Source organism: Berghia stephanieae, chromosome 5, assembly GCF_034508935.2.
Source record: "Berghia stephanieae isolate SIO BIC M18660-M18661 chromosome 5, UCSD_Bste_1.3, whole genome shotgun sequence".
Classification (NCBI taxonomy): domain Eukaryota; kingdom Metazoa; phylum Mollusca; class Gastropoda; order Nudibranchia; family Aeolidiidae; genus Berghia; species Berghia stephanieae.
The window spans coordinates 8,674,448-8,699,318 of NC_088364.1; the positions used below are offsets into that span (position 1 = coordinate 8,674,448).

Consider the following 24,871-nt stretch of genomic DNA (forward strand, 5'->3'; position numbering starts at 1 on the left):
ATTGTGAGCAAACAAAAAAATGCAACATGACAAGGACGTGTGAACCAAACATCACCAGGATTCGATGCACTTGATTCGTTTCTTCCCATAGTGGGCGGGGAGGTGCATGCTGTGTCTTCTGTCCCCCCAACCCGTTTTCCAATTGTTTCCTGTCGTTGTCTTGGAATGAGATTACTTGGTTTTGTCCTGGCCCTGGTCGGAGTTCCTTGGCTGGGAGGGAAACAGTCGACTGTAAAGTTATAGTTTTGGGAGATGATATTTTTTCCTTGTAAATCATCTCTCTGTTATGCATTGTATTATGTTTAGTTTACATATTATATTATATGATTGGTAAACATTTGAGTGTATTCTCTTAGTTGGGACCTGTGCTTGTGTCTGGATGAGACTTTTAGGTGATCTCAAACTAAGTACTTTGACGGTGTGCTCTTGGAATCTACATCTGTTCCCTATTTGAACCAATTCCCCTTTGTCTCACCTTTTCTTTTGTGATTTGATTGTAATTCTAGAACTTTTTTTCTATCCCATTTTCTTCCTTTTTACTGGCGCTGATATAACCTAAATGTGATGCAAGCACCGTAACTGGTGGGGTTCCTACCTCCCATAGTGGGCAGGGAGGTACTTATTGTGTCTTCTATCCCCCTATATCTGTTTTCCAACTTGCATTCTGTCTTTGTCTTGGAATGAGATTGCTTGGTTTTGTCCTGGCCCTGGTCGGGTCCTGGCTCGGAGGGAAACAGTCGAATGCATAGTTATTGTTTTAGGAGATGATATTTTTTTCCTTGTAAATCATCTCTCTGTTATGTATTATTATATTTGTTCTAATTTATAATGTAAGCATTTGAGTGTGTTCCTCTTAGTGGGGGCCGTGCTTGTGTCCGGATGAGACTTATTGGTGATCTCAAACTAAGAACATTGATGGTATGCTCTTGGAATCTACATCTGATCCCTATTTGTTCCCAGTTCCCCTTATGTCTTACTTTTTCTTGGATGCTTTAATTGTAATTCTAGAACTTTTTACTGTCCCATTTTCTTCCTTTTTACTGGCGCTGATATAACCTAAATGTGTTGCAAGCGCCGTAAAACACCTTAAAAACAAAGAAAGATTTTCTAGAAACAGTGAGCGATGTGTTCATTACCAGATTGAATAGATTACCTCAGTTATTCACAGTATTATTCGAAAAGATATCAAATTAAAGGTTTAAAACCAAGTGACACATTATGAGACAAATTTGTTTCCAATATAGCATAGGAAAATAAATATATCAGAAAGGGACATTTTCGTAATTTATTCAAGTTAAAAGCGAAGCTTTGAATTGCTAATACATTTAGTTTCAGTTAAACAAAATATCAAACAAGATATGTTCATTCAAAAACAGAGGGTGCGGGTGGTTGGATGGGAGCATCACCCTTGAATCATATACCTATGATGTTCGCATGGGTGTACGATCCGATAGTGATGTCGTTTCTTCTTCTCTTTACTAGCCTATCCTGCTTCTTTGGTTTGTGATTGTATTTTTGACAGGGGATATTTTTTTTCTGTAAATCTTCTGCCTGTTTGTTCTTGGTTATTTATAATTTAGCTTATGATATCTTTAGGTTATGATTTTGATTTACATTTGTACTATTTTTGTTGGATTGCTTGTTTTTTTGTTTCAGCGGTCTCTCATATAACCTCAATTGTGTTGGAAGAGACCTAAAGCAAAACAAACAAAAAAACAAAACAGAGGGTAACAATAGTGGCTAACACAAATCGTTATTTCATAATATGTGGCAATCATGCCGATTATGTAACTCGACACAGACATTATATCATTGGGATAAACCTGCATTTCAGTTACCGGCTCAACATTATTATTATTATTATCATTATTTTTACTATTTTATTATTATTATTATTATTATTATTATTATTATATATTATTATTATTATTATTATCATGCACTTTTCATTACGTTTTGTCTTCCCTGTTGAAATAAGATCGTTTAATAAATATTGGAATGAAATCAAACTACATATATAACCCATTTGTTCAATCTTTTCCTTCATTATTGTTTTTATTTTATGTCACGTGTAGCATTTTTATGTCCTGTTCTCGAATTCATGAACACCATTTGTAATTTTATTCCAGAAACATAGCAGTAATATCCTCTATTAGGGGATAATTTAACTCCCATGAGTTAACTCCAATGAGATTTTTGTCCTTGTCCTGGAGTTCTGTGGGTGGAATTCCCCTTAGAGTAGGGGAAAGTTGGCCGTCTTGGGTTGGTTGTTGAACTTTATTGGCCCTTTACTTTGCTGTTTACTCCATCATACTTTTCTGGGTATAGCTCATAGTGGGTAGGGTGGGTGGTTGGATGGGAGCATCACCCTTGAATCATATACCTATGATGTTCGCATGGGTGTACGATCCGATAGTGATGTCGTTTCTTCTTCTCTTTACTAGCCTATCCTGCTTCTTTGGTTTGTGATTGTATTTTTGACAGGGGATATTTTTTTTTCTGTAAATCTTCTGCCTGTTTGTTCTTGGTTATTTATAATTTATCTTATGATATCTTTAGGTTATGATTTTGATTTACATTTGTACTATTTTGTTAGATTGCTTGTTTTTTTGTTTCAGCGGTCTCTCATATAACCTCAATTGTGTTGGAAGAGACCTAAAGCAACAAACAAAAAAAAAAAAAAATATGGGCAGGGAGGCACGTACTGTGTCTTCTTTCCCCCTGCATCTGTTTTCAAAAATGTTTTCTGTCTTTGGATGAGATTGCGTACTTGGTTTTGTCCTGGCCATGGCCGAATACCCCTAGCTGAGACTGAGAGGGAAACAGTCAAATGACTAGTTTTGGGGGATTATATTTTTTGTCTTTTAAATCATCTCACAGTTATGGACTGTATTATGTTTTGTTTACATATGATAATATATGATTTGTAAACATTTGAGTGTATTCCTCTTAGTGGGGTCCTATGCTTCTGTCTGGATGAGACTTTGGTGATCTCAATACTAAGTACTTTGATAGTATGCTCTTTGAATCTACATCTGTTTCCTATTTGAACCAATTCCCTTTTGTCTTACATTTTCCTGGGTGCTTTAATTGTAATTCTAGAGCTTTTTACTCACCCATTTCCTTCATTTTTGCTGGCACTGTTATGACCTCAGTGTATGTCGAGCGACGTAAAACATTTAAAAAACGATCAAACATCCTCCTTTGATCATTTATTCTTTCCATGGATTGAGACCATTTGACTTTCCCTGCCTGGAATCATATAGTGGCAGGGAGATCTGTCTGTGAGAAGCGATGATTTTCTTTTTTTTTTTTTTGTAAGTCGTTCCCTGTCTCTGAGAGTCGTATCAAATGAGTAGGAATACCCATCTAGCACATATCTCCATTTTGGTGAGATATCCTGTGTTATTGTAAAATACCCATCTAGCACGTATCTCCATTTTGGTGAGATATCCTGTGTCATTGTAGGAATACCCATCTAGCACGTATCTCCATTTTGGTGAGATATCCTATGTCGTAGGAATACCCATCTAGCACGTATCTCCCTTTTGGTGAGATATCCTGTGTTATTGTAGGAATACCCATCTAGCACGTATCTCCCTTTTGGTGAGATATCCTGTGTTATTGTAGGAATACCCATCTAGCACGTATCTCCCTTTTGGTGAGATATCCTGTGTCATTGTAGGAATACCCATCTAGCACGTATCTCCATTTTGGTGAGATATCCTGTGTTATTGTAGGAATACCCATCTAGCACGTATCTCCATTTTGGTGAGCTATTCTGTGTCATTGTAGGAATACCCATCTAGCACGTATCTCCATTTTGGTGAGATATCCTATGTCGTAGGAATACCCATCTAGCACGTATCTCCCTTTTGGTGAGATATCCTGTGTTATTGTAGGAATACCCATCTAGCACGTATCTCCCTTTTGGTGAGATATCCTGTGTTATTGTAGGAATACCCATCTAGCACGTATCTCCCTTTTGGTGAGATATCCTGTGTCATTGTAGGAATACCCATCTAGCACGTATCTCCCTTTTGGTGAGATATCCTGTGTCATTGTAGGAATACCCATCTAGCACGTATCTCCATTTTGGTGAGATATCCTGTGTCATTGTAGGAATACCCATCTAGCACGTATCTCCCTTTTGGTGAGATATCATGTGTCATTGTACTGTAGGAATACCCATCTAGCACGTATCTCCCTTTTGGTGAGATATCCTGTGTTATTGTAGGAATACCCATCTAGCACGCATCTCCCTTTTGGTGAGATATCCCGTGTCATTGTAGGAATACCCATCTAGCACGTATCTCCCTTTTGGTGAGATATCATGTGTCCTTGTACTGTAGGAATACCCATCTAGCACGTATCTCCCTTTTTGTGAGATATCCTGTGTTATTGTAGGAATACCTATCTAGCACGTATCTCCCTTTGGTGAGATATCATGTGTCATTGTACTGTAGGAATACCCATCTAGCACGTATCTCCACTTTGGTGAGATATCCTGTGTCATTGTAGGAATACCCATCTAGCACGTATCTCCATTTTGGTGAGATATCCTATGTCGTAGGAATACCCATCTACCACGTATCTCCCTTTTGGTGAGATATCCTTTGTCATTGTAGGAATACCCATCTAGCACGTATCTCCCTTTTGGTGAGATATCCTGTGTAATTGTAGGAATACCCATCTAGCATGTATCTCCATTTTGGTGAGATATCCTGTGTCATTGTAGGAATACCCATCTAGCACGTATCTCCCTTTTGGTGAGATATCCTATGTCATTGTAGGAATACCCATCTAGCACGTATCTCCCTTTTGGTGAGATATCCTGTGTCATTGTGGGAATACCCATCTAGCACGTATCTCCCTTTTGATGAGATATCCTGTGTCATTGTAGGAATACCCATCTAGCACGTATCTCCGTTTGGTGAGATATCCTGTGGCATTGTAGGAATACCCATCTAGCACGTATCTCCTTTTGGTGAGATATCCTGTGTCATTGTAGGAATACCCATCTAGCACGTATCTCCATTTTGGTGAGAATATCCTTTGTCATTGTAGGAATACCCATCTAGCACGTATCTCCCTTTTGGTGAGATATCCTGTGTTATTGTAGGAATACCCATCTAGCACGTATCTCTCTTTTGGTGAGATATCCTATGTCATTGTAGGAATACCCATCTAGCACGTATCTCCCTTTTGGTGAGATATCCTGTGTAATTGTAGGAATACCCATCTAGCACGTATCTCTCTTTTGGTGAGATATCCTATGTCATTGTAGGAATACCCATCTAGCACGTATCTCCCTTTTGGTGAGATATCCTGTGTCATTGTAGGAATACCCATCTAGCACGTATCTCCCTTTCCTGTCACCTGCATTTTTTGCGGCCGCAAATTTCCCAAAATTGGCAAATCGTGGCAAATTTTGGGAAAATTGGCAAATCGCGTGGCAAATGTTGGGAAAAAAAAGAAGCGAAAACAAAATAACGAAAAAAACAGTGCGGAACATGAGAAATGTTGCAGCTTTGCCTGGGCCCAAACCAAGGGAAGCTACTCTCTACGGATAATGATCCTTTAAAATCTTTGTAACAACGCTATTCATAATGTAGCCTTCTTAAATATAATAAATTGTCTTTTATATATATATTTTTTTGTATCGCGTGTTAATTTTAACTGAAACGCTAAGTTCTCCTCGGCAAATGTTTAGGCAAATTTTGGTCTTTTTGGCAAATTTCTTGGCAAATTTTGGGGGTTTTTTTTGGCAAAATTTGGCAAATTTTAGGTCCCAATTTGGCAAAAAATGCAGATAACAGCCTTTTGGTGAGATATCCTGTGTCATTGTAGGAATACCCATCTAGCACGTATCTCCCTTTTGGTGAGATATCCTATGCTATTGTAGGAATACCAATCTAGCACGTATCTCCCTTTTGGTGAGATATCATGTGTCATTGTAGGAATACCCATCTAGCACGTATCTCCCTTTTGGTGAGATATCATGTGTCATTGTCTGTGTGAGTTTGATACTTACTGGTCATACATTGGGTAGACTACTGCTGGAACATATTTAGGATTTATTCTTAAGTGCATGTGAACCAACACTGCAGTCATATTTAGAATCGTCCTTTTGTGTTATGTGTACCCTTTTCTCTTTCATTAAAATGACCCACTAAAGGTGTTAAAAGCGCAACTAGATATAGCCTCACCCCTTCTTGGTGGATTTTTCATGGGTCAACATTCTGACTAAACGATCTCTTTATCTCTCTATACTATACCTTCTTGGTGGATTCTTCATGGGTCAACATTCTGACTAAACTATCTCTTTATCTCTCTATGATATACCTTCTTGGTGGATTCTTCATGGGTCAACATTCTGACTAAACGATCTCTTTATCTCTCTATACTATACCTTCTTGGTGGATTCTTCATGGGTCAACATTCTTACTAAACGATCTCTTTATCTCTCTATACTATACCTTCTTGGTGGATTCTTCATGGGTCAACATTCTGACTAAACTATCTCTTTACCTCTCTATGATATACCTTCTTGGTGGATTCTTAATGGGTCAACATTCTGACTAAACGATCTCTTTATCTCTCTATACTATACCTTCTTTGTGGATTCTTCATGGGTCAACATTCTGACTAAACGATCTCTTTATCTCTCTATACTATACCTTCTTGGTGGATTCTTCATGGGTCAACATTCTGACTAAACCATCTCTTTATCTCTCTATACTATACCTTCTTGGTGGATTCTTCATGACCCATGGGTCAACATTCTGACTAAACGATCTCTTTATCTCTCTATACTATACCTTCTTGGTGGATTCTTCATTGGTCAACATTCTGACTAAACTATCTCTTTCTCCCTCTATAGACAGTTCGAAGATGACGTCACTCATGTCTTTGTTATTGTTTTTTGTTATCCGCGTTTATGAGTAATGCTCACTGAACTATATTAACCCGACTATAAACGTTCATGGATACACACAGTTTTGTGTGTTGGTCCGTTATACTTCCGGATGGCAATGTTGTGAGCTTCTTAGCCAAGCGCATACTATCTATACTATACCATCTTGATTCCATTGGACGCATCTTTTTTTTCTTTCAATTTTTGCGTCAAAAAGTCGCTTTGTCAATAAATTATCCCTTTTTACACAGAGCGTGACTCTATAGATAGTATGCGCTTGGTTAAGAAGCTCAAAACATTGCCATCCGGAAGTATAACGGACCAACACACAAAACTCTGTGTAACCATGAACTTTGATAGTGTGGAAAATAGAGATAAGTGAGAATTACTCATAAACTTGGATGGCAAAAAAAAAAAAAAAAACAATAACAGAGACCCGAGTGACGTCAACTTCATTCTATCTATACTAACGGCTTAAAGACGTCTAGCATCTTCCTAACATTTTCACCACAACAAGCTTGATTAGTGATGGTTAACTATGCAATAAAACTAGATGTTTCTATCATTTTAAGATATTTCAATTTCTTATTGGGTAGTAATAAAAAACACCCTGTATAATATAATATATGATGATGATGATGACATGAAAGGGACCGAGTCTAAATCGATTGTCCCTTCTTGCATGGCTTTTTATCCTTGTGTGGCTCGGTGACTCAGCGGTACGATATCTCGTCTTGTCACAAATGTCAAATGTGCTCAGTGACTGGATGGATGATGACAGTGAAAATTCTGGTCCCGGCGTTTTGTAAAGCACTTAACACACGCTACTCTACTCGACTCAAATGTGAATGAGTACCTGGATATAGGCAGTGACGGATATTGTGTGAGATTGTTGGTAGGAAAAGGACGCATTAAAGGCGACTAGAGCTGTTTGAAATTGCTATTATTCCATTTCAAACAGCTCTTGTCACCTTTTAGGCGTCCTTTCTGTATCAACAATCTTGCATGGCCTTCTAGTGGATTTAATTATCTGTGAAACGCATCGATCATAGTGAATCCACGGAAACTCCCTACATAGATGTTCATATTTATATTTGTCATATTTTAATCCATTTCTAAGATTGTGTGTGATTACTGGATGCTCTTACTTACTTAGAGATACTTAGAGAGGTGTCATCTTTGTTTCTTCCGGTTGTAGATTACCGTGAAGACAGAATGTGATGCTAGCCTTGTAATCATAGAAGATTTCTTGGGTTTTCCAATAGCTATCCAGTCTGTTCTTGAATGAGTTAAGTGAATCAGCACTGACAACTTTCTCTGGTAGACTGTTCCACACTTGAACCACTCTAACACCGAAACTATGCTTGCGCACATCTAGTTTAAGTAGATTACCAGCTTTTTTGTCATATTTTCCATTTAACATTTTGTACACTTCAATCATGTCACCTCTTATTCTTCTATAACTTAGTGTTGGTAATTTCAGTTTTCTTAATCTCTCTTCGTATGTCATCCCTTTCATACTCGGGAGTTGCTTGGTAGCTCTTCTTTGGACGCCTTCTATAAGCTCGATGTTTACTTTTGAATGGTGTCCGGACTAAGCTGGCATATTCCAAGTGTGTTCGCACTAGTGCTTTGTATAGTGGAATTAAAGTATCTTCATTTAGGTATTGAAATATTCGGCGAATTGTTGCAAACATTGCAGTTGCCTTTTTCACTTTCTCGTTGACGTGCTTCTCAAAGCTTAGATCATTATCGATGATAACTCCAATATCTTTTTCTCCATCCACCAACTCAAGTTCATTTTCCCATTAGATTATATATGAAGCTTTCATCTGGATTCAGGTTTCCAATGTGCATATGTTTGCACTTAACAGGATGAAATCTTAGCAACCACCTATCACTCCATAATGCGAGTTTGCCTAGATCCTCTTGCAATGTGTGCATATGATCCGCTGTTTGTATGATGTTGAATATTTTTGTATCATCTGCAAACATATATACATAAGAGTCTGCGGTATCTGGTAGATCATTGATGAAAATTACGAAAAGCAGAGGACCCCAATACACAACATCACAAACACACACACACACAGACACTTGTAACATATCAATAAAGTTTATACTAATAAAGTTCCCTTTATTCATACCCTTGCGAAAATTTGTCTTATGGCTTATTCAAAAGGAAGACTGGAATAACTCCGGTGTCAGCCGCAACATAGCGCCGCAAGTTGAGCTAGGGAGATGTGGCTTGCTGACGGACAATAAATAACGAATAACGCGGTGGATATTCGAACGAGGTATCTTTCGGGCACGGAGCAAAGACCATACCGCTGATCCACACTGCCCCCCCCCCCCCCCCCCCCCCCCCCCACCTCTCCATCAAACGTTATGGCATATGTATGGTTTCCTCGAACGTTTTTTGCATGCATGTCCCGAGGAGTTCGAGAAAACCGTGCTTGGAGTTTTGGGATTATCGTGTAGAAAGCGATTGAACTGTCATGCACCTCAATCATTTGAATTATGTAATGGCGGCGAACATGAACTCGTCGGGTGAAGGAACTTTTGAAATTCATTGCAAAATGTAAAATCCCCTTTCTGGTATTTAAAATTTAAAACAAATTATTGACATTTCTGTCGACATTTACAAGAAATATGTATAAAATAAATTATACGTTTCTCATACCCAGCACAGGATGCTTCAACGATCGGGCCACGTCACAGTTCACTACTGGATTGGAGAGAATTTCCGTTGTTAACCCTTAGAAAAGAAAGAGCGAGGAGCTTACGGAAGGCCTTCCTGGAGTCCACCGAGGCACAGGTGAAACTCGTTTGTTTTTATTTGTTTTTGTATTTTTTCCCTTCACTTTACTAATTTACTTTTTTCGTCATTATTTTTATTCTTGATTTATTTACGAGCCTAGTGGCCAAAACATTATTATTATTAAATTATTAGACCATTATTTTATTATTATTATTATTATTATTATTATTATTATTATTATTATTATATTATTATTATATCATCAATTCAAAATATTCTCCATTACAACAATGTTAAAACAATCCCATTATTAGGTCTGGTCATCAGACCTGTAAATATGTGCACTTGGCCCCTCCACACGCAAATCGAGACAATCACAACGAACGGGTCATATTTTTTTCAAAGAAATTATTTTTAATCAGAAGTGAAACAAAGTTAGAATTATTTGAAGAGTGGTTTTCCAAAACTCCATTGTTCTCATTTTTGAGATATTGAGGATTATTCCCCTCAAATAAAATTTAGCATTCGCTCTATCATTTTTACCATATTTAAACTTCAAATTCACACAAATCTATGGAAATTCTTGTGTCATTTGATGCTTAAAATATAATGTACATTTCAAATTATTTCATGGATTGAAAATTTTCCTTACCAACTATAGGAAAATCGTCACATTTGTTACGATACAACCAGCTGTATTCTTATTCAGATTTCTTTTGTACATCATAAAATTTAAAGAAAATGAATAGTGTGTGTTGTAGAGCATGTTTTGCTAAAGAAATTATGTATCGCAAGAATTTACTGCTATTGTGTTTGAGTGATAAAAAATCATTTTTGTGTTAGTTGGGTATGAAGTTTTGGGGAAAATCCTGAAAATGACTGGGTAAGGAGAGGGTTAAGTTGGTAGTTTGATATTTTTTCAAAAATAAAAATTAATAATTATTAATTTTTTGTACATAGATATAGGGCCATTCCACGTCAAGTGAACCAAAGGTGGGAACCACACCCCTTTTGATTTTCCTCAAACTTGGCTCAATTGAAGATACTTATGAGACATAAAGAAAACCAAATTTTCAGTTCAGAATATGGATATTTGAAATTTTTACAATTTTTTGAAATTTTGTCTCAAAACGTGTCAAAATCAAATTTGCTTGTGGGTCCATTTATGAGAGGCTATAACTTTTTTTTATCAATTATCAATCAAGTTAACTCTCTCAGATTTGGTAATCCTGTACAACTTTTAGCATAGATTACAATTATTTAAAGGCAAGTGAAAATATTTATCAACTTTTGGAGTTGTCTGCCCTTGAATATGGCTCCCCATGCTGTTCGTAAAAAAAAATGAATTTTTTCAATATTTTTTTTCATGACTTTAATCTTTCATTTTTGGTCATTGATCATTTGTATCTCAATAAATAACATATGGACCAACATAATATAGCAAAATTAATGGTCTGGTACTATAATTTTTTGGACAATAACGCATAGCGTAATGCGACGTGCACCAAAATCGCAAATTTTTGTCAACTTCAAGGCTCAAAACGGTCAAAGATGTCGGCTGGGATTTTTTTCAAAATTTGATATATTGTGCAGATAGATACACTATTTCTATAAGCACATGGAAGCTTTCCTTGTATTTTGGGGTGCTTCATGGTAAAAATCACATGCAAAGAACCTAAGTATCTCAACTTTAAATTACACAGGGGCATAACTCAATAAATTATTTAAACCCCCAAAATCAACTTATATTACGCTACACAGATAACAAACATAGCTTAAAATGTTTGGCTTCTAACAAACTCTTAAAAGCTAATAAATTCAATGCTTTCAGCTTATTTATTTTTGATCACTTTGTGTTCTGGAATATTCTACCATTAAAAATAGCTTGTAAAAAAGTGAGAAAGTTAAAGAAGGAGAAAGGACTTTTTGCCGAAGAGGTAAAAGAATAACAGATGAGATTAAAGGAAAGGTAATTGAATTTTTATAACAACAATGAATATTTGCGGCTGTGTCCTGGAAAGAAAGACTGTGTTTCAGTCACAATTGATGGAGAAAAAACTAAAGTGCAAAAGCGTGTGATACTTGTTAATTTGAATGAACTGCATGCTGAAGTTTTTAAAAAGTACCTACCCTCAATATGATGTTGGTTTATCAAAATTCTGTGACCCGATGGTGCATTACTTTGGGACCATAAGGAACGCATTCAGTTTGTGTTTGGGAAATACATCAAAATTCAAAATTAATCATATATAGCTGTACTTAGGGATAAATTCACTAATCTGAATAACTAAATAAAACAGTGTGTAATATTTAAAATCCAGAATGTATGCTTTGTCGTTGTGAAAAATGTGCAACAGACAATCTGAAAGGAAAGCATTTCTTTCATTTTGTGGCCAATATAGATGTTGTGACTGTCAAGATGCATTAATTTGATTACAACATCAGAATTTTTCTCAGAGAGGTCAACTACAGTTACTATATTCCACTTTCATTCCTGATCATAAATCGCTGTAGCATACATGCCTACTCGAAAAGAAATTTGGTTGACATCCTTACTCAAACTCATATCAAGAAATGAATTGCTAGTGTCATGATCCACCAAAATTCTACCAAAAGATAGTTTTTAAATAGATATTGGTCTAAAACAACACTGGTGACTCTGTGTTCCAGCAATTCTCTGTGCTAATTCAAAACATGGAGTGGGGTTATAGAATTAGCTTCCACGTCTTTAGATGTCTCATATGCAAATCTTATGCCATGTATGTCGCTAGAGCACCATTCACAAAGTTGTTTTGGGCATAAGATCTGATTGTCATATAGAGCTTGTAGACGACTTGTTCAAAGTGCTAACTGTCTCACAGTTCTCCTAATTCTATCACAAGGCGATTTTCCCATGGATTGTTGCAAAAAAGTGACATTCCGCATGCAATCCAAAATCTTCATGATGATGACATTATTTTGAAAATTTTTATAGTTTATATATTGTGATGCTCCTCCATCACTGAAGTAAATCACTTTATTTTTATGCTAGGGAGAGATGACTCCAAATGTCCCACCATCTGTCTCATAATTGTGTGCACTGGTACAATGTCATGTATAAATAGTCACTAGCGATAAAAATACTAATATGATTTAATTTTCCATTCACCCAGTAATACAACAAAAGGATGAGGTGTCAATTGTGTATTGTCCCAATGACGCCCCTGGACAGTATCTTGAATGATAAAAGAATAACTTTCAGCAAAACCTAATAGAACTATGGCTACGGTATTATCACTCAGGTTGTCTTTCACATGGTTTAGACATGCAGCTTGAGACAGTGCAATAAAACAATGTGGTCTAAGGTCATGAATTGTCTTGCAGATTTTTTCAGTAATATTTTCAACAGTATCTTCCAGTATTAAAATAAAGTAGCTCTGTCAGTATGCACCACTGTTTGAATGTAAGCATATCACTGAGATCAAGATCATTTTGAGAAAAGAGATTATTAAGAAATGCTTTCAGATTGTCTGTTCCAGGACATTTTTCACAACGATGAAGCATACATTCTGGATTTTCAATATTACACACTATTTTACGTAATTATTCAGATTAGTTAATTTTATCCCGAGGAACAGCTAATATGATTAGCTTTGAATTTTGATGCATTTCACTGACAAAAACTGAATGCATTCCTTTTGGTCCTACAGTAATATACCATTTGGGCCAGAGGAGAGTAAATCCAGGACTGTGAGATATGGACATCTGAGAAGAATAAACTTGTAACTTTGGGATAAGGACACCAGTGGAGAATGAACCTGGGACTATGGGAGGTGTCATCACCGGGGAGTGATCACGAAACCACAGGATATGGACTCCAGTGGGGAGTGAACCTGGAATTATGGGTGTTGCACAATAGTAGGGAATGAACCCGAGATTATGGGAGGTGAACACCAGTGGGAAATGAACCCTAGGCAATGAGATGCGGACACCACTGATGACTGATCCACGGGATATGGACTCCAATGGGGAGCTCCAATGACCTGAAGCTATGGGAGGAGAACCCTGGACTATGGGAGGTGGACACAACTGATGAGTGATTGTGGAACCACGGGATATGGACTCCAATGGGAGCTCCAATGACCTGAAGCTATGGGAGGAGAACCCTGGACTATGGGAGGTGGACACAACTGATGAGTGATTGTGGAACCACTGGATATGGACTCCAATGAGGAGCTCCAATGACCTGAAGCTATAGGAGGAGAACCCTGGACTGTGGGAAGTGGACACAAGTGGGAATTAAACGCGGGACGATGTGACATGGACACCAGCGGTATTGTTCTTCTCCTGGAATGTGAGGTTTTATCCATAGAATGTCCCTGAAATTTGAATTGAGGGTAGGCATGCCTGCAACAGCTTTGTTGGGAGGATTTTTAAAAATTTTATTGGCTTTTTGTTATGATAATTTTTTAGTTAATCTCTCTCTAATTATTACACAGGCCCACAACGCTTTTCTCTTTCATGAAGTTATTGTCAGTATTTACGACAATTAATCGCAATTTTTTTTTTGCAAAATTTTAGCAAATTTTGTTGTTTTTTGCTTACAATATTTTGGATTTTGTTTTGCAAAAAAACTGCCGTGCCAGAAGATGAAAGGAATGATGGGTCACCTGATTTTGTTGTTCATAGGAGTGCTACGACGGGTGATTTATGGTGTGTGTTTCGTGCAGCTCTTAACAGTGACACTGACTTTTTTTCACGATAATAGTTTTCCTGCATATTGTTGTTTAGGGGAAGGTCGGCAGTGAAACCTAAAATCTCTAATTGTGACTGTAGGGTTCTACAACACTTCTGAATATAACGGGGTAGTCTTTCTATTTTAAGAAAATAAACAGTGGTTGCCCTGGAAACGCATATAAACATTTGCCATCTTGGAATTTTTGCCTATTTTCAAAGAGACATTTTCCAATAAGCTATATTTTCAGTCATTCCAAACTTTGTAGATCTTTTGATTCATATAAAATAAAGATTTTCTCACATGTTTTTTTAAGATCTGCTCAAAAATGTATCTTTAAATTAATTTTTAAAAATTTGTCCTATTTCTTATAAATTTGACAGAAAAAAAAAGATGTTCCCGGAATCGAAGATTGTCGGAGCAGATGCATGCATGTGCACATCCCAAGTCGGCTGCTGTGACAGAGTTTTTGACAGACTTGTACTCCACTGATCTGGTCAGTAAACAAAGAACGCAGCCCTTCAGCCTTTCTACAGACGGAAGTTATGATGACAGCTCGTTACAAATCTACCCTCTGGTCGTCGGGTTTTATGACAAAATAAAGGGAGCTGTTGTTACTCAACTCATGAATGTGGTGGAGTGTGCTGGCCCTTCTACAGGTTAATGACTTTAAGCTTTAAAATTATTGAATTCATACTTTGGTAACACCATTCAAATTGATTTGATACCTTGAAACCTATATCATTATAAAGCGCTTTTCTGTTGATACCAAATTTGTGAAAATCAGTAAATAATTAGAAGAGTTATGTTAGTTTAAAAGATGTAGAGTGCACTCCTCTTTGCCTTTATCAACTAATGGATTTTGTGACCTGAAACTGTTGCATTTTTGGCAGTGACCACCATTTGGATTTGATAACTGGCTTAAAATGGCCGCCAATATTTGAGTTTTGATTTTTCTAGGATGAGATTAGAGCATAAGAGATAAAGCTTCGGCCTGAATTCAGTTCAATTATTTATTTTTAAACGAGACGTTAAATGTATATATAGATAGATAGATAAAGAGAAAGAGAGAGGGTGAGATGGAGGAGAGGGGGGTATGAATGTGTTGGATGTGGGCGAGTGTACTGTTTGGTTGCACACTTGTGTCTAAATGTGTGTGAGTATGTTTGTTTGTGTCTGTGCGTGTGTGAATGCATGTGAATGAATGAAAGAAAGAATCATTTGGAGTTCGAAAGAGTTACCTAGTGTGTGAGCACATGGAGGAGAGACAGGGCCTCTAAAAATACAGTGATCCCAGCTTGTCACCTCCAAATTGCCTAGTAACTGATTCAGCTTTTTTAAATTTTGGAGATTTATTTCGAAGGGAGGGAGCAGAAGAAAGAGATAGAAAGATATAAAAAGGAAGAAATAAAGAAAGAGAGGGGAAAATATGTCGGTGTGATGAAAGATGGCTGCTTTGCATTTTTTCCATGCAGCCATTAATCAGGATGAATTGGTTTGGGTTTTTTAAAATCTTGACGTTAACATATCAAGATGTGTACAGTGCATGAAATCGAATTCATTTTTTTCTTTCAACTTCAACTAAGATAAAGATAATTAATCACCAAATAAGATATAATCGGTTTCATCGCAATTAATACAAAATTTTATTGTGATCAAAACAGGCATTCAATATTCATTTGTAAAAAGAGAAGATAAAACACTGTTTCTTTGTGCTGGACAATCTGTAAATATTTACACACTCCTGTTACCGACTCACCATTCCAATTAAAGGGTACCGAGCTAGCTGTCCCGTGTGAGGAAAGAAAAGTTTGTTGTCTTCAAAATAATGCATAAAATTGAAATGGTATTGACACTTGCATGTAAATATATATATTTTTAAAGGAAACGATAGCTACATAAAAATTATTTTAATGAAATAAATAAAATGTTCGATCTTGTATCATATTTATTGTGTACAAAGAGGGGTGGAGGCAGCTTTGGATGTGTGACATGAGACACCATTGGTTGCTACCGTTTGTTAGAGAACCCGACATTTAGTGACTGGCTGGCATATTGTTATTGTTTGTTATCGGATACAGTAATCATCAAAAAGTTTGCAAATTATCTAGTCAAAATATTAATTATTTCACTTATGTGATGTAGAATTATTTCCCAACTTTGAAAACAGAAAATGATTTATAATAATAGTAATAATAATAATAATAATACTTTATTGCATCCCAAAAAGGAAATTTTCTGCACAGATGGGTTACAAGTTACACAACAATATAAAAAGATAATGGAAATATGATGTATATATAAACAAGGAGCGGTTCCACAGCCAGAGCCGCGCTTTATATGAATAATTTCACCACTGTAAAATAGTTAAAACTGTCACTATAAACTGAAATTTATATAGATTTTAAAAATTTATATTAAAAATAATGAGAAGAGCCACTACTGGGTATCTATTTATCATAGTCGTTGACCGGAAGTTTTATCCATAACCAACATGCTAAAAATTGATGGCATCTGTTTTCGATGAAATATTGACGAAACAATGGAATTTTTTTAAAAATCACTGCAACGTTTAATCAAACTCATAGGTACACAAAAGCCATCTTCAGGTCAATTGTAAACGCCATGCAAGATTTGGTGGTGATTGGTTTGGGGGATCTGGAGCCTTAGTGGAACAAAAAAATTGGATTTGCCAAATATACAAGAAGATACACATCAAACGATAGGGCAATTTAATTCTTCCTGAATAAAATAAGATATAAATAATTGAATAATAATATCCATAGGTAGACAAAAATTCTATGGATTTATTTCTGAGATCCATTACCCATAAGTCCCGATAAATCCCGAGTAGATTGAGATGGAGGAAGTCAGTTAACGGCCTATACTTCTTGAGAAGCCCAAGGGCTTTTGTAAGTAAGTAGTTGCATGGACAAAGTGAATCGTTCAATTTACTCTACAGTGAGTCATCACAGATACCTTGAAGAAGCTGGTATAAATCATCCTTATTTTGATAAGGACCAAGATGACGAATTTCTTTCTCCATGTCTACACAATTGGATTAATGTCAGGACTGACTGATGACTATGCCCTTGCCTAAAATGATTCTTGTTCTTTTATCGTTTTCAAAGTTGATAGATTCCTGTCTGTTATACTTTTTACAGTCCACAGCCTCTGGCTGAGATAAATCGCATGTCTTTATCTTATAATATATACATCCTTTTTTATTTTTCATCTTGTCATCAGATTTAAAGTAAGGGAAATAAAGATGAAAGCGACAATTCCTTAAATCCACGGTGTTTTAGGCAGGAAACGGCTTTTCCCTGGCTGGCTTCAATGATGAGGAATGGGAGCACATCGGCTTCTACCTCTTCTTCAGATTGGTTAGTTGACATTTTAAGTAATAGACAAATATATATATAATAGCTTTAGTAAAGAACTACTTCCCAAACATTGAACGTTTCTGTCTCAAAACCCTTCTTTAGCCAATAACAATAAACAATAAAGATATAAATACATTGGTACTTAAAACCCAGAACGATGGCAGAGATTGGGATTTTTTTCCCTTCTTGATTTGGACTTCAAAAAAGAATAATTGAAAAATTGAGCTTTTTATATAGCGCAATATCCACTAAACGTGCTCAAAGCGCTTTGCAAGGGGTCCCTGGCCAACAGCAACATTTAACATGTTGGACAGGACCTAATGCCGTTTAGGCAATATTACAAATTTTTTTTTCGGACAGAGACAACACTGTTTACGACCATGTACTCATTTTACACCTAGGTACGATGAGAGAATGTGAGTAAAGGACTCAACTATGCGCCGAGTGAGGCTCGAACCCAGGACCTTCTGAAAGCGAGTGTCATACCACTAGACCAGATAGCCGCACTTCCGCCTAAATTTTAAAGGAAAAACAGTGAAAAGGTTGTTATTGTTAGTCAAAGATAGGTTATTGAACACACTACATCATTTTAAATGTTTAAATTACTGTTAACAATTGATAATTAAAAGCTATTTTGGGTTGTTACAAATTTTTTGACCGGAATTCGTTTTTTTTTTAATATAAAAATGCAGATTTTAGACTGAATATCTACACTGCTTACTTTTTTCCTTTTCCTTCTTTTTTGTCCCTTTCAGAGCAAAGATAATTTGACACAGGGGAAGTGGGAAAACTCATAGATTGAGTGTGGAAAAGTATCGAGCATTTGAGACCTCAACATCCAAAGACAGATTTGAACTCCAGTCTTAAATCATCTCTCTGTTATGCACGATTATAGGAGTTGTTAGGTTTGAATATTGTATATTGTACTTTGTAAACATTTGAGTGTATCCTTCATAGAGTCTATGAAGAATACACTCAAATAGAGGGATCCTCTTCATGTGCCTAGATGAGACTTTCAGATAATGTCAAAATTGGCACATTGGTGGATTGCTCGTGAAATCTTCTGTTACCCATTTGAATTATTAGATGCCTTTTTTTTTTTCTTTCTTTCTTTCTTTCTTTTTTTTTTTTTTTTTTTTGTTGATTTTAACTTCACAGCTATAACCATCCTCTAAAATCTTCCTTTTTACTGGTGCTGGGAAGCACTATAAAACCCAAGGGGTAGCGTGGCTCAGCAGCAGTACAGTCTTTGCTTTGTACCCGAAAGGTACTGAGTTTGATCACCTGCCGCTGTGCTCTGTTGTCTTGAGCAAGTTACCTCACTCTAGCTCGATTTGCAGTGTTGCACTGTGGCTGATGCCTGGGTTATACCAGTCTTCCCTTGGAATAGACCCTAGAGACAAATTTCCCCTATTGGATGAATAAAGGGAATTTTATTTAATTTTTTTTTTTTAAACCAAACAACTAAGCCAAGTTTAGATAACTTGGTTTTGTCATGTTGACGTGTGCATACGTGGCTACTTTTACGGATGTCCGTAATTGGTACAGAAATTTGGTGACAATTACGAACTTATGAAAATGGACAGAGTATTACGGATTTTGATTTCACAGCAATTGGGTCCCAGTGTCAGAGAAAAGAAAGCTTTTTTTTTCATAAGTTACTGCAGTTTTGAGAAAGAGAAAAAAAAATCCTGTAAAATTCTAAGGGCTACAGCCCAGTTCCATGTCCATTACAGCTAAGTGAGACTTGCCTAGTACTACGAAAAATTCTTAGAAATACGAATTTTTGGCTCCAGCTACAGAACAATATTCGTTTCTTTGATTCAATAAGTCTTGTTGAAAAATAGAGTTTAGTTCCTTATAACCCATTTTCAGGACTTTGGAGCATTTTTGGATCATGCTGAGGCCAAATTATTTATTTCTAAAGCTATTTAAAGTGACTTTTTCTTTATTTTCCCTTGGAAACGACGAATTTTTGAAATTTCAAGTATGCAGCTCTGGCTAATTTGATATATTTGCCAACTCTTACTGTTGGTCAGAGAAGTCTATTCTAATCCAGTTGCCAACTCTTACTGTTGGTCAAGAAGTATCTATCGTTGCAATTCTATAGTGTCAAGAAGTCTATTCTAATCCAGTTGCCAACTCTTACTGTTGGTCAGAGAAGTCTATTCTAATCCAGTTGCCAATTCTTACTGTGTCTAAAAGCTATCTAGCATTTACGTATTAAAGTTGCATTTTAGGTATCAGGATGTTGTTATTAGTTAGGTTTTTTAGTTTAGTCTTGGAATTTTACCATTTGTTACTGATGAATTTTGTGACATTTACTGATTTTGACATTTGCAAGCAGGCAGGTATGCACCTTTGGGTGTGTGTTGAGTTGTTTTTATACTGCTAATTCTCTCTCTCTCTCTCTCTCTCTCTCTCTCTCTCTCTCTCTCTCTCTCTCTCTCTCTCTCTCTCTCTCTCTTTTTTGCCAGAGTCCTCCCATGTCGCTTTATTCTCTTGTCTGTGGGGATTTGGCTGGGGTCATTCGACTAGAGATTCTGTCCTCCCCTTAACATGCCTATTGGCAACAACAGTGCAGTCAAACTGCTGGAACTAGAGCCTCATTTCCTTGCATACTTTTCTTGTTCGTCAGTCTTTTTTCTGTCTTTAAAAAAAAAAAAATATGTGCTTTTTTTGTGGGTGATAATGTGTTGCTATGCCCTCTCTCTCTCTCTCTCTCTCTCTCTCTCTCTCTCTCGTTCGTCCTTACGACTGCGTTCTATTACTGTACTAATAGTAATAGCATCACAAATCATCAGAGTGTCTCCCTTGGCAAAGTTCCCTGAACTGTCATCTGAGCCAGACATAGAATGACCATAGAAAGACAGAGTACAGGATCTACTTTTATGAACTTGCCCACCCCCTCTTCATGCCTTACTTTTTCACTATATAATGTCTGTCTCCCAAACTGGGTAGGAAGGTCGCTTGCAGTGTAAACTTTCTCCCTATATATCTGTTTTCCAACTTACTCTCTTCCTAACCAGAGTCCTTGACTGGGAGGGAAACCGTCACAAGTTGTTTTGAATGCATGCTTTGTAATTATTTGAGAGTATGTACACCACCTGGTGGAATCCTGTGCTTGTGTCTTGGTGGGTTCTGATGTCCTCCCATAGTGGGCAGATAGGTCACTGTTTCTGTCTTCTATCCCCTTATATTTCCTTTTCCAAGTTGTTTCTGAATTTATCTTGGGATGATATTATTTGGTTCTGTCCTGGTACAAGCCGAGTTCTTGGCTAATGGGGAAGCAGTCAGAGTCAGATCGATAGCATTTGTATTTTGTAAATATTTTAGTTCATTCCATACCATCATGTACTTAGTTTGAGATCACCTAAAAGTCTCAGAGCGCAGAATCCCAATTCCACTAAGTACACAGACGGTCTGTTCTGGAATCCACACATGATCCTTTTCTGAACCAATCCCCTTTGTCTTGCTTTATCTTTAGCGCTTTTATTTATAAATCTAGAATCTTTGGCTACATCAATTTTCTTTCTATTTACTGTGGCATTTTGTTTCCCTATTGGGGTTGAGGGGTGGTGGTGGTGGGAAGGTGGATTCTCTGGCATGCAACGGGTTTGGAATTGATCTACCAAACAATTGCCGTGTCCATTTCTAAATATAGTACTGGTGAAATCTACTTTAGTCAACGCCATCGCTGCTGGGTGGACGAGAGTGGTCAGAGAGAAACAAACTCATAATGCTGGGTGGACGAGAGGGGTCAGAGAGAAACAAAAACAAACTCATAATGCTGGGTGGACGAGAGGGGTCAGAGAGAAACAAAAACAAACTCACATAGGATCTATCCATGTCTCATTTCTTACCATGCAAGGCGACCTGGATTGACCCTGTGTGAGTTTGTTTTTATCTGACCCCTGCTGTCCACCCAGCAGCGGTGGCATTGACAAGCAGTGCTCTACCAACCGAGCTATATGGGGTATGAAGGGGGTGAATTCCAACAAACGTATTGTTTTGTTTCCCCTATTAGGGGTGGAGAGAGAGGGGGGGGGGGGGGGGGGGTGGATTCGCTCCTCATGCAATGGGTTTGGCATTGACTTCCAAGCAATTTGCCATGTCCATTTCTAAATAGTGCTGGTGGAATCTACTTTAGTCAATGCCATCACTGCTGGGTGGACAGCAGGGGTCAGGGTAGGAATCGATCCATGTCCCATTCGACCTGGATCGACCCTGTGTAAGTTTTTTTCTGACCCCTGCTGTCCACCCAGCAGCAGTGGCATTGACTAAAGTAGATTCCACCAGCACTATTTAGAAATGGACATGGCAAATTGCTTAGTAGATAGATCAATGCTGAACCCATTGCACGAGGAGCGAATCCACACGGAGCTATATGAGAGGGGGGGGGGGGGTTGTATTCAAACAAACATATTGGCAACAACAGTGCAGTAACTGCTGTAAACGAGAGCCTCATTTCCTTGCATTTTTCTCGTTCCTCACCTTTTTTTTTTTAATTGTGCTTTTTTAATTTTATATGTATAATTAAAGGACAACATGAAAATCCAAAATCAGCAGTCGATTTTGTTTCCAAGACAATAAAGAATTCGATGAAAACCATAGATCAGTTGAATTGTTTATTTATTCTCCATAAAAATACAGTATGTCGGTTTGGACTTTTCCCCCCAAGAAGCAGTAAAGAAAGAAAATGGATCCCACCAATAGGAATATAACGTGGGATTCTTTTAATCAGTGAACCCCCTTTCCCAGTTTGGGAGACAAGACGGATTTATCGAGAATATTGTGTCCGAGGTGAAAGTAGATCTTGTAGAGAGAGGTCATTTCAGTACTGGTATAAAGGGAAGAAAATGGGATAGTAAAGGAGTAAAAGTAGGACAAGGGTTCATAGCAGAGAGATGATTTACAATTGTTTTTTTAGGGTTTTACGGCGCTTGCAACACATTAAGGTCATATCAGCGCCAGTAAAATGGGGTAGTAAAAAGGGAAATTGGTTCAAAAGGGAACAGATGTAGATTCCAAGAGCACACTATCAGTGTAGGCTACTTAAATTGAGATCACCTAAAAGTCTCATCCAGACACAAGCACAAGTCCCCACTAAGAGGAACACACTCAAATGTTTACAAATCATCATAATACATATTAAAACAGAATAGAGTGCATAACAGAGAGATGATTTACAAGGAAAAAAATATCATCTCCCAAAACTAACTATACATTTGACTGTTTCCCTCCCAGCCAAGGTATCTGGCCAGGGCCAGGACAGAACCAAGTAATCTCATTCCAAGACAAAGACAGAAAGCATGTTGGAAAACAGATAGAAGACACAGTATGTACCCCCCTGCCCACTATGGGAGGTCAGGAACCCCACCCAGAAAGTAGGACAAGGTTCATAGCAGAGAGATGATTTACAAGGGGAAAAAAAAAACATCATATACCATAACTATACACTTGACTGTTTCCCTCCCAGTCAAGGACTCCGATCAGGGCTAGAACAAAACCAAGTAACCTAATCCCATTCCGAGACAAAGACAGAAAGCAAATCGGAAAACAGAAATAAGGGGAAAGAAATCATAGCGTGACCTCCTGCCCACCATGGGAGGTCAAAGACCCCAACCCATCCGCCGTGAAGAGAATTTCACCCACCACAAGGATAAGAGATAGAAGGCTTTGGTCTCGTGTATCAAAAAGTCCCATCTGAACACAAGCACAGGGCCCCACGAAGAGTAATATACTCAAATGTTCACGAGACGAAATTCAAAACAAACAAAAACAATAAATATATAACACTATACATAAGAAAGATACAATGAAAAATATATCAGCTTCCAAAACTTAATCCACTAATACTCTACATTTGATAATATCCCACTCAACCAAGGACCCAGGCATCGGCCATGTCAAAACCACGTAATCTCATTTCAAAACAAAGACAGAAAGCACCCTGGAGAAAGAAATATAGGGGGATAGAAGACACAACAACAGTTCAGTAACCCTCTTGCCCACTATGGGCGGTTGGGAACCCACCCAGCCTGCCCGCCATGGGAGGTCGAAAGGCCCCACCAAGTCTGTCCACCATGGGAGGTCGGGAAGCTACCCAGCCTGCTCACTATGGGAGGTCGAAAGGCCCCCACCCAGCCTGCCCGCCATGGGAGGTCGAAAGGCCCCAACCAGTCTGTCCACCATGGGAGGTCGGGAAGCTACCCAGCCTGCTCACTATGGGAGGTCGAAAGGCCCCACCCAGCCTGTCCACCATGGGAGGTCGGGAAGCTACCCAGCCTGCTCACTATGGGAGGTTGAAAGGCCCCACCCAGGGGCATACAATCTATACCATAATCACGTTCGAAACGTGAGATTCTCTTTCAAGGCGCAACGCATTTCAATCTCTGTCAGCCTCTTTTCTTTCATCAGCCCCTTCTTATAATTTGCCAACTCTTTGCGCGGTCGTTTCTGTCAATCCATGCTTCCGTACATGACATTTCTCGCCTTGAAAAAGTGATGCCCCCTCCCCATTGTCTTGCAGATCTGGTGGTCAATCATATTCGTTAATCTTCTCCACACACGTCAGTTTGTGGTCCTCTTGAGAATAGGGTTCAACAGTCGTGACGTCACTTCACTCGTAATGACGCACGGTAACTTAGTAACTGGTTCTAACCTATCGGAAAATGGCGGACGCCCTTATGAAATATTTCTCCGACGAGCATAAAACTGTATCCAGAGTAGAAAAACATTATAAATTTGATCATGTCTTGAATTTTATCCATTTGATCACATGACATGTGAAAAAGTTCTAGCCAGCGTGGAGAATAAAAAGTACCGATTTTCTTTGTTTAGAACCAATCTGCCCGTTGCTGGGTGGACGTGACATCAGACTATTGAAAACAGTATTCAACGCTGACCGGGGTTGTTGGGATGTAACGGTTTGTTCTTTTCCCTGGATGGAAGGTTGGGTCGTATCAGTCTTCTGGGCACGGAGATGACGGGTTCTCCTACATCCTCTCTGATAGCCTGACATTCTATGATAGAGGAAAGAAAAAGAAACTAGAGTTGAAATACAGCCGCAGGCTTGGAAAAAGACATTAAAATTT

General features: G+C 37.8%; 2 long non-coding RNA genes across 3 annotated transcripts in view; one reads left to right on the plus strand and one right to left on the minus strand.

The window, feature by feature from the left end:
* Positions 1-9,451: 9,451 nt before the first annotated feature.
* Positions 9,452-19,850, plus strand: LOC144972375 (uncharacterized). The gene is made up of 4 exons (XR_013645353.1): positions 9,452-9,734; positions 14,775-15,050; positions 17,638-17,774; positions 18,530-19,850. It is a non-coding gene; the product is annotated as an uncharacterized LOC144972375 (long non-coding RNA).
* Positions 19,851-24,573: 4,723 nt separating this feature from the next.
* The window catches only part of LOC144972376 (uncharacterized), a 16,077-nt gene continuing 15,779 nt past the window's right edge, over positions 24,574-24,871 (minus strand). For both annotated transcript variants that reach the window (XR_013645355.1, XR_013645354.1), the window contains one exon: positions 24,574-24,799. This is a non-coding gene — a long non-coding RNA (uncharacterized LOC144972376). The remainder of the gene's footprint in view (positions 24,800-24,871) is intronic.